Source organism: Bombus impatiens, unplaced genomic scaffold (assembly GCF_000188095.3).
Source record: "Bombus impatiens unplaced genomic scaffold, BIMP_2.2 scf_0091, whole genome shotgun sequence".
Lineage (NCBI taxonomy): Eukaryota > Metazoa > Arthropoda > Insecta > Hymenoptera > Apidae > Bombus > Bombus impatiens.
Window position 1 is genome coordinate 1,694,162 of NT_176510.1, and position 11,865 is coordinate 1,706,026.

General features: G+C 39.5%; 1 long non-coding RNA gene across 1 annotated transcript; it reads right to left on the bottom strand.

The window, feature by feature from the left end:
- Positions 1-628: 628 nt before the first annotated feature.
- LOC117151133 lies at positions 629-1,875 on the bottom strand. Its single transcript, XR_004460822.1, has 4 exons — positions 1,803-1,875; positions 1,408-1,525; positions 845-908; positions 629-727 (listed from the first exon to the last, which is right to left on the bottom strand). It is a non-coding gene; the product is annotated as an uncharacterized LOC117151133 (long non-coding RNA).
- Between the last annotated feature and the right edge of the window lie 9,990 nt (positions 1,876-11,865).

Here is an 11,865-nt window from a genome sequence, read left to right on the forward strand (position 1 = left end):
AAGATTTAATGTGATGGAATAATTGACTCTAATTAAAAATTAAATATTAATTGAAATAACCTCAGGAGATTCCTTTATCAAAGCACATTTTCGAAGATACGGGAGCAGCGTTCATACTTTGTTGCTTTGATTCCAAAATCTGCCGGTCGCGAGATTTCTACTTGCACATTTATTTAATAGATTATGTACGATATTTAATATGTCACAAAAAGAAACATTAATATCTTTACATGTCAAATAATATTGAAATTTATAATAGAAAAGATTTCAATTAAACTATCGAAATTATTTAATATTATCATAAAAGAGAAGATAAAACTAAGAAATCTTTATTATTTTTATTTATATGAAAATATCGAATATATTCTAATTTTATAAATAACTATATTATTATTGTTATACAAAAACGCGGTGTGCAAGAAGACCTACCTGAACTAATAAATCAGACACAGAAAAAAAAAAGTTACTATTCACAGGTATAATAAATACCCGTGGTTACTATGCCGACAACAAATTCTATGTAATGCAACCAATCACCCGTGTCGCTTCGGACCTTTCATCCTACGACATGATTGAGTGATCAGAGGAATAAAAACGCATGCGACTCACGATTAGATGCGGTGGACGTTGTCATCGACGGTGCTATGTTCCAGAGGAAGTCATCATAGTAACTATCATCTCGCAAGAATCATCAAACCCCAAGAAGAAAGTAGAATTTGTAAAAAATCTATTTAAAAAACCACGGAGTATTAAAATTTATTTTTAAACATATAACAATAACAATTAAAGCAAGATATAAAAGATAAAATTAATTGAGGCAGATACAAAATGCAATGATATTTACATTCTTGTAAGCCTGGCTAGATTCTTTCCATAGAATAACAGAAAGTGGAGAAGTTGTGTAAAATCTGTAACAAAACAGAATATGAATGTAAACTATCACTTGAAAGTGTTTGAAATCAAAATATACACATCAGGAATAAACTATGTCGTGCCTGATAAATAGTCGAGAATGCTTGCATCAAATCAAAACACGACAGCTAAACATGCCTGGGGGCATAACAACACTACGTAACAACAGCGCGTGACTGCGTCATAACGTGTCCAATCGTGTTTTAACATGAAAAATCATAACGTTGGAAAATCCAAGATCGAAATGTATAAAAATAGGGCACTTATTTCAATTTCTTATTTAGATTTTAATGAATTTACAAAATCTAATGAACCGACTTTAAATTATTTCTTTAATTTATTTCTAATAAATTTATTCGCAACAAAAAAATGATTTCTTTAATCTTTTTTACTTTGATCTTAGTACTCCGAATATTAATCATATACTATAAAATATTGATCGAATATATGTCAATTGTGTGCTACATTATCAATAAAAAGTAGATATATACCTACCTTAATTATACATCGCCATATTTGTTTGAAGAATCGTCGAATGGACCATTAATCATCGTGGCATTCACATTTCTAACGCCTACTCCTGTCGTCATTCTCGTAATCAACAATTATTAATCTGTACAAAAGAAAAAGAAAAATTTATAACGTGCACGACCACTCCAAATTACGTATATTGAAATGGAACAATAATCGAAATCAAATGCTGTCTCAAAAAATGATAATCCACGGTATCGGTAACACTAACCTTTCAAAATATGATCAATTAATATATATACGCCTATATGACAATGTTTAACAAATTACTATGTAAACGCGTAATGAGTACACGAGGTTAATACTACTGTATAAATAATTAGAATAACGATGGAAATATTACGCAGTTAATACGTTACCACAATCAGGATAATACGACTCGTCACCACGGTGCTCACGACGGAAGTGACACTATGCGCAGACGCTTTCCCGCGCGAAATACCAATATGGCGGCGGGCCTGATTCCCTTTCCGCCCGCGGCTGCGCAGTAAGTGCAAATTTCGTATACGCGCGAATTTGTATCTAAATTTGAATTTGAATATGAACCTGAATTCGTTTATAATTTTCGCGTATGAAATTTTAGAATTGACAATTTTCGTATATGGATTTTGTCAAATGTCGTTTAAATTTCTCTATCTATCTAGATACTGAACGTTGTTTCTGATTGTGAAGGTTTCGCTATAACTAGGAAATTGCACCCACATAGACATTCTATCATATTTACTTTTTGTTATACATATTCCATGTCTCACTTCAAGCATATCACTTTTACGTCAAATGTCTAGACAGACTCGAACCGACAAACAGACGTACGATCGTCGAACGATTTATAACTCCGATATATTGCGATGGGGAGTATAATTTATACCGGGTAAATCATCGATCAAATTCACTGTTACGTTGATCTATAAATTTCATATGGAGTGAAACATCGAGTTCTCGAAGCCTCCCTCGTCTTTTTTCTTAAAAAAAAGAAGAAGTTTACGTCTCCTCGTTACGGTTTAAGAGAAATGCTTTTGGTTTCGTTTTTTTGAAGTTGGAACTTTCCTCGAATCCGAGACGATTATGGTGGGAAAAGCGTATCTTTTATATAGAGAATAATAATCCGAGCTGAAAGAAGGTAAAAACGACGCTCTAGGGGAGAAGAGGTGTTTCATCATTCGGCACGTGTGTACTCTACGGGAGCGTCATTACCAACTGGCCTCGTTAAAAAGTACACGTTCGCGTTGGATCAATAGCGAGCAATGAGGCCGGGACACCTTGTTAATCTCACCGCTGGTCACGTTTCTATCCGCGCTGGTCATCGTCAGGGAACATAAAACGCCATGTATGAAAGCAGATTTCTCCCCTTTTCGCCTATCTCGACTTAGTCATGACGATACCCGTCTTCGAGAGGAATTTGTGCTTTCTAAGATCTCACGATTCTCACATTCAAGATACTGATTTTAGAAATCCAGGTTAAATAATTTCATATCTTTGAATTGAGCTTAATTAAATCTAAAGTTATGTCCTCGCTGAAACAAGTATGAAACTTTGTAAGCGCATCGTTATCGAATAATAGAAACCTACTATACAAATTAGAGGTACATAATGAATTTTCACGATACAACAAAAATTTGGAACATGAGAAAATAAATAGTAATGAAAAAGGAAATTAGTCAAATCTTAAGAATTCCTCTTTATAACCAGATCAAAAAATAGAATTCGATAAGACTGATTTCCTAAAAGAGAAACTTACAAATGAAATATTACGTCGAGACGTATTGCTCTTAATAATTTACTCCAACCACTAATCACGTCTCCATGTCCACATCATTCTCAAACAATAAAAATCTCGAAAAAGTCGCACATCAAAGAAAATTCGTATCCTGTCTCATCCACATTGATAAACTTACGTCGCAACGTCTCTGTTCGAGTGTAATCTCGCCGCAGAATTAAGCGGCAAAAAGTTGCCGTACAAACTCCACCAGCTTCCTAGATGCCCCCAGGTTCGGATGGCACGATGTATACGCTTCCCCTAACCGGCTGTCCGCCGTGTGTCTCGCGAGTAGTAAGCAGCAGCCTGGCTACACGTAGAGTCTTGTCACCGAGCTGGAGGACTGGTTAGAGAGGAGTCGCTTATCGCGAGCAACGATCTCACTGACAGCCGCCAATTAAAACATGCTAACGAGCTGCTGATCTCGCGATATCTCGAAGCGGGGCCTAATTAAACTCCCGCCACGCGGGCGGGGTGCAGAGGGGCATCGGCGAGGAACGACAAGACAGAATCTACGAGATCTCGGTGTGCGCCTAGACTTTATCGTCCCCGCGGTCTCCACGGCGATCTCTCCAAGCCCCCTCCCCCACCCCCAGCTGAACTTTAACAAACCTATTTCCAGCAGAGTTCCTCCAATTACCAAGACACGTCGAACCAACCCGGTAAAAGTGAGCTGAGAAAAGGTGTACCGATGCCAGTTGATGGCAATAACGCCGAAAGATTAAGGAGATGAAGATACTGCAGTTGTTTGTAAAGTACCTTTGACTGTTTATAATGATTTCATGGAAGATTTGAATGTGCAAATGTTCGAGATGTTCAGAAAGGAGATTAATAATTTCCATCGTAAAATTTTGTTTAAATCATGAGTGAATTAATTTGTATTCGAAACATGGGGATTATCGATGCAATTTAAAGTCTGTGGTCGATGTATAACAGCTGTATACTTGACTCGAGAGATCCGCAGGGTTTATGGTTTCCAAAGAACAAGGGGATTCCCCTTGCATTATCGTGCAAGATGATTTGTAATTCGTGGCGGGGTTATGGAGGGAACGTCTTCGCCGCAAAATATGTATGAGTTAAGGAAGAAGAATAACATCTTTGCCTTTGGCCCCTTCCCTTCAACAGGGGTTGAAAACCGCTTTAGAGTTCGAAACACGTGAGCTTAATGTTTCCTTTTCCCCTTGCGAGACTCGTTACTTTTAGTTAAGGCTACGTCGACGTGTTATTATACTACCGCCTATTCAACGTTGGTTATCACTATCCGATAACCTGTGTAGAACATTGTACAAAATATTCCTTCGCCTTTAAGCATATTATAGTTGGAATTTTTCTTGTATGTATTATACTGTATCGTTAAATACAAAATTAATTAACTTCATAGATATTAAGCTTTGAAGTTGGCACTAAAACTATCAGTCTATAATAACTATTTAGTTATTATGAAATATTTTAATCAAAATATTTACTCCTTATAATTAAAATAATACGATAAGAGTGTGTATAAATACTCTTTACCCATGTTACACGTTTCGACATATTGATAAATTAATCCTCCTACTTTACGTTTCGACTTTATCCTTCAAATTTAATCTCCAATAAAAATACATCACGAGTTGCACCTGCTCGGAGTCCCAAAAAAAATTCTTCATCCAATGTATAGAAAAGAAACTTCATGAACCCATACATTCACACGTTGACCACGAAGTGTCAACCGATCTCCCAGCATCCTTCGTTCCAAGCTCACCTATCCGCGACAACTTACATCGTCGCTATTTACTTATCAAAACCAGACGTTATCCGGAATCAGATCGCGAATTCACCTCCGCCTCTACGTCTACCACTTTACGAGCTATCCGTCCTCGTTATCGGCGCCCCGTCCAAGCGGCGTTCGCCAACCTTGCACCAACGCCCTCGATTTTATCTCGGTAACATGCCCACTTTCCAGTAACAAATCTCGTGCTTCTTAAAAAAATCTTCTCAACCTGAAATCTGTTCCCCTTGAACAGTATCTCTGATCGAGTATCTTCTCGAATCCAGCTCAATAACGATCCACCTTGAAAATGCAAGTACAACGTATCTTTACTAAAAGCCTTTAGACCTTTCATTACATAAAGGTGATGAAATAATGGAAGATCTTATGGAGGCCTTTTTTATTGTATAGAAATAATGAAATGTGGGAGTTATAACGAAATACAAATTATAGGGAAAAGTATATTTCATTTTCTGTTAACCATTCGTGATTTATTCAACACTATCAACATACTACTTAATTCATCTATCGAAGCCGACCATATTCCTAATCTCTCCACATTCACAATAGAGCATCAATTCCCATGCATCGTTTCTAACCTAACAGCCACTCAGCGGTTGAAATTCGAACGGTTTCGTTCCTAGAAAGAGGCGTGGATAGAGGGTTACTCGTCATCGAGTAACCAGCCTCTCTGTTTGCAGTAGGATTTTGGAACTAAGCCCAGGTTTGCCCAGACAGATGCACCCACTTGCCGTCCTTAATAGCACGGCTTACGCACCACGTTGATCGGACAAATCTACCGCGCCTCCTTTCATTCCTAGAATCTCCCTCGCAACGAAACTTCTTTCACCGATTGTTGCGGGATAGACTTTCTCTTTACCCAGTGCCCAAGGGCGAGCTCCGCCTTTTTATTTCAATCGAACCGCGACCCCAGATACAAGGATTAGTCGAGTTAATCGTTCGTCGATTCCAGGCTCAAGTGAGGAGTCGAATTTCTCCTGAGGAATCTCACATTCAGGGATGAAATGGCTACATAGGGACGCAGAAAATAGCAGTCAAGATAGTATACTGCCTGTTTAGCTGTCTTTGCAGTCAAACATCCAATTACTTACGGGGTTATTTCGCACAATAATTTGACAAATTAGGAATCGTAAGTTACAGGTTCTTGTTTTACAATTTTACAATTTTATACCAAATAAAATAGTTAACTGACTTGCCGCAAGTCTAAATACTATTGTACAGCATGCTATTCGATGACGTCGTAACTTTTACTTATAGACGAACACCATTAATTATTATAAATTATTCTAACGATAAACTAGCTATTTCTCCAGATGGTAACTCTAGAGAATCGCGACGTCATCCACATAGCCTGGTGCAGCTCTATCCACGACAGGAATGTTTTATAAGTCGATGCCTTCTTCGTATAGATCACTAAGATCTACGTCACGCAACAGGGAGAAGGAAAGGGCATCCCGTTGACGTTGAATGATAAATCACGCATCGATCCCCAATGACGTTCCTTCTCCATCTGCATACACGTCGTCGTGAAACGAACAACGATTCGCTGTCTTTTCACGTCATTCAGCGGAATGTTTCATACCTGTCCACATAGAGGAGGATATCGGTAGCTGAGAATTACCAGGGTACCTCATCGTCGCTACTAATTACCTGCACACGCTTCCTCGTGCTTCGTCGTTAGCTCATAGTCGTTCGTGATCCAACCACGTCTCCTGTAATTTCGCGGGCTCACAATGCACCAGCTGATTAGGACCGTGCGCCGCGGCCTCATCTGCGTCCCGTGTAATCATCGACGATGCTTCAGGCGGCACTGCGACGCCAAGGGGCGGCATCGAAAAGCGCTAGGGCCATGGGAGCGGTTCGGTTTTACCGTAGACGCACAATGCGCCCATAACGAGATGATTACAACCGAGGCCTGCTTTCGAGATCCAACCTGGATCAGCCCCAGACTCGTGGAAAATGCGCGCATATCAGGCTCGTGATTTCGCCCCTAGGATCCACGAGTTTCGCTTTAAGTGGTCGCGTAAACGCCGCTACAGGATTGTCCTGGCGAATCAGCATTTGTATTCCGACAGCGTACGCGTTCCTCGGCCCACGAACACCGTAAACCGGCCTAGATCCTCCAACTAAGTCTCAGACATTTGTTGGAATGAGAATCTGCCCCGCGAACTTGGGAAACCAGGCCACGGATTTCGCTGCAAAATTTGACGGACTCCACTAGCTCGGTTTTATTACGTGTTCCGGGTGGAGATGGAGCAGGATCTAAAAGTTTCTGGAATATAGAGTGGATTTTTATGGTACAGTTTTGTTCGGGTGAATACCGGATGGTGAATATTCTTAGAAACGAGGCTTTAAGATTTTTGGAACTTTTTTAGGGGGGGGGGAGTATAAATAGGATTTAGCTCGTGAAATTTTTATTTTTAATGTTTTGAATTATTAGGAGATAGATGGGTATATATTTAAGTATTATCGAAGTCCGATGTATATTTGATTTAAAGCATACTTAATAAAGATAGTATTTTCAGATACTGTAAAGACATAAAGGATTATTTGAAGAATGTGAAAAATTATGTGTCAGCTTCCTAGAAAGTATTGCAAAGCTAAGGAAAAGTTAATCCACGAGCTAACACGATAAAGTTTTTCTCAAATAGCGATACTAACTTGTTCAGAAAGTACTTCAAAGGGAAACCGAATCCGTGAAATCCACCGAAATCGGGAAATATCGGCAATCGTAATTTCGTGCCTGTCAAACCTGCTTTTATCCACTTTCATATCTGAAACCTTTAAGAAACAGCTGACACAGAGGCGACGGACCCCTTTTTCTCAAGATTTGTTGCTTTCCAACACTGACCTCCACTGTGGACCATGAAGTTGAAATTCTCTCCTAATACAATTCAAAAGATTGAAATCATTTCTTCAGTTCTATTAATATCTTCATCAAATTTTATATCAATTCAAATATATTCCAAGTTTTCTCTCCATATATTTCAAATGTTGACTTCTTATATTTCAGTCGTTGGTAGTTTTAGTATTAAGGATTTTTCTAAAAAAATAGGAATCCAATTAAATTTCTTCGTCTAAATTGTTATATATTCCATGAAACACGTTGTCATTCCAAACTTTTGTCCAATAATAAATATATTATTATACTTACCAAAAGGTAACTCGATTTTGTTAACTTCAATTAATTTTTTCGCTTCCATCGTTCATATCAATATAGCGTACACCACTTCACGAATCGATAAATCACAATCTATCGCTCGCGATAGATTGCAAAGATTGTTTGACGGATCCTAGTCACGTTTCGCGAACGGCAACCAGGTCAAAGGAGGGAAGAGGATCATCGTTTGTCGACGAGGTTCGGGGATAAAGCGAAGAATCTCCGTTTTCGGATAGCAACAGCTGGCGCGAACGAGAGTTGTGTCCCTCCTCTCGAAGTCCCTTCGGTTACGTCGTTCGAGTTTCAGCGAAATCGACGTCGAAGACCCGTGCCAGGATCGTCGCAACTCACTCAACGACCAGCTGACGTTACGACCCCGTCGAGGAGGAGTCGGATACACCCACTCTTATAGCCTTCCAAGGCCACCCTTGTCTTCACAGGTTCGAACAGCCGGCGGTGCTAAGTGCCGAAAGACTGTTTTTCGAACAACATACTGCGCTACGGCTTTAAACTTCCTGCGAAAAGGACGTCGCGGCTTCTAACGCCTTTGTAATTTCTGTTATATACTTAATGCTTCATATAATGTGTGGGAAGATCTGATCATGAATCAAGAAAATTTCGAGGGAAATATTTTTAAGTCAGTACTTTTATATTTCTAGTTTTGAAATTTCTGTAGCTTTTTGGAATTGAAGAATATTGAGATCTTCTAAGTTCAAAAGATTCTTAATAGTGCGTTATGAAAATAAAAGATAAGACACTTCTCAATTATGTTCCAGATTGCGTCACGGAATTATTTTATTCTCGATTCAATTAATAATCTGTTCCTTCACAATTAAATATTAATCGTACATTAATGTAATGAAATTAAGAAATGGGTAAAAAGCGAAGTTGATCAGTTTCACTTCTGAAACGTTCATCTAACACACTCATATCCCAAATATATATACTTTTATACTATAACAATAAAAGATAAACATACAAAAAACAAAAGATTCTTGGATTCTTGGATCCAAAAATTCATCAACCAGTTCATCTTAGAAGTATTAATAAAAAAATTGGGATGAACGGATGATTAATCCAACAACCGGAAATCCTTTCAAAGAACGGTCGCGCATGGCCGACGGTGGGCCGATCGAATCCATCGTCTCTTTAATCCGACGTTGGGCAAGTTAATCTCGTATCAGGCGGCAAAGAGCCGTTTCGTGAGCATTCGGTTTCGAGAGCTTTCGAGCTTCCACGATTCCATACATCGATGAGCTTCCATTCCGTAATTGCGAGCATCTCCCTCGGGTACCTCGGTGATAACGCTTCCGGCAATAGGATGGTTGCATTGTACATTAGCAGATCAAGTTCCGTAGTCAGCTAACCGTAGAATCCATGATTTCACCGCTGAAACGTAGATTCGAGCCCTCCCGCGTTGACGCTTATTAGGTACGCCAACTTTAACGCGATCCCCAAGACGCGAACGACTCTTCCTTTCCAACGACGATTTCCTACTTACCTCAGCTAAGGATGGAGAAACTGAGAATCGTCTAGGAGAACGATACATGGGATTTAATTTAAGAATTGCTTATGGTTGCTGCGTTTGTTCAGATTCGAAAGAATTTTATTAAAAGCAACGGTAGTTGAGGCTCTCTATGGTTCTCGGTAAATGATCCTATGGTGGATGATGGAGGAATATCTTGAAGGAGTGGTTATGAATTAGTATTGGCTAAGATACAGTTGTTTGTTGAGGTAGACCACCGGTATAGAGTGATTTTGTCTGGCTTTTATTGCAGGCAAATCTAAGTTAATATGGCTTATAGCAGAAATATTTTCCGCCCCTCTGTCTCTTTTAATATTTCAATTTGTAATTCGAATATTTATTTTCCATGCAACACAATCATCGACTTCATTGAACAACGAAATATACAATGTACTGGATATAATTTATGTTTGTGGTTAACGCGATTAATGATCTAAAATACAAATTAATGGATTTGAAACAATTACTCTCGAATCACATTCCTCTTCGAAATAAAATTACAATTCTGTCGTACGTAAATTAATATTTAATTATAAAAATTCCAATTTTTCTATATCTACAGTCATTTCTATCAAATGTTAAAACTAAAAGAGTTATTTCCAATTCCAGCCCGCCTCCCTATCCAGGACGAACAAACTAGTTTCCCTCATCAGAGAAACTATATGGTCTTGCAAACATCGATTACGGATCCGTAAGCGGAGTAATTCTGCCAGCAAAAATGGTGATACGCTCGACGGAGTTGGTTAAAAAGGGCAGCGAACCGAGCGAGCAGGGATCGGGTACCAGGTTTAATTATCGGAAACCTTTTCGGTTTCGCTGACTCGGTTCGCTCTTTTATCCATCGGCGGCGTCAATCGCGCTCGTGGGCGCGCGCATTCCACGGGAGCAAAATCTTGGACTCTCGCAACGCCTAGAGGTCGAACGTCGTCGAGCCAGCTTCCGTTGTTCCACCAGCCAGGAAAAACATTGTTGGACCGAAGCGAAAAGCGGCGCAGGACCATGGTCACCGTTGCGCAAACTCGATTAAAACGAGCGTTAAGCGATCGAGCGGTCGCGGGGGTGGAAAGCGCGCCGCTTAATAGGGTGTGATAGATCGGGTAAATTGCATCGGTGCTAATGGGATTGCACGCGATGGTGCTATAACCATTACCGTGGCCGTAGAGACTGGTATCCGTGCCCTGAAACCACCCCCATGGAGCGTTCCCAGCGATCGTTCTTGCCCACCCTTCGATTTTCCGCTCTCTTCTTTCTCTCTTCTTCGCGTTCCTGCATCCCGTGATCGGAGAATCTCCTCGCTCCCCCGAACAAGATCCACGAAACGTGTTGTTCGTTCTATTCACTCGCCACGATAACACGCGGATTTAATAATTAATGCAATGAAAATCGTCGCGCGGTAAAATTTGAATCGCCAGGATTCGAGTTTTCGCTGGAGGAAGGATAGCCACAGTGTAATCGTTTCAACGGCAGTTTGAAATTTCATGGGAAATTCATTGAGAAATTCCTGACGCCCTGCCATACAGAATTTCCATCAGTATGGTCAAATTAAATTCGTTATCGGGCTCGATCTCTCCACTGCTGCGCGATTAAAGCGCGAGTACGCTGTGTTTCGGGCTGGTTTTACGAATTTACGGTAATGTGCGGTTGGGTGTTGTAATTGGTCAGCTGTGACTTTTTTAAGGTATATATAATTGTTATAAATTAATAAAGTTAATAAGCTTAAATGATATTGGCTTCTAAAAATCAATTTAATCGAATCGCAACATTTCATTATACCTACGTAATTAAGATGGTTATGAAGAATACAATTATTACAGTTCGAATTATCTACAATTTCGTAATTGAGATAGATCTTGTCAAAAGTAAACAATATTGGAATGGTAGCATATGTTTCTCGTCAAGGCAAACTGTAACGTGTCAGCTCGGACAGAGGAAAAATGAAAAGCTCCTCTTATCGCGAGCAACGAAGGTTGTTCGTTGATAATTCTCTAAACCAGATGTACATATTCCAATATTCTGTCTAGCCCCTTTGAAATGTTCCAATTATTCCAGGAATGAAAGATTAAAGACCCCATCGCTTTCGATGTTAACAGTCGTTCCCTAAAACCTGTCACTTCATTTCAAATACAATACACGAACCTCTCCTTTCCTATTTGTTAATCTCACCCCTTCATCCCCTTCTGTTCTATACATCAATTACCTCAGTAACGAAA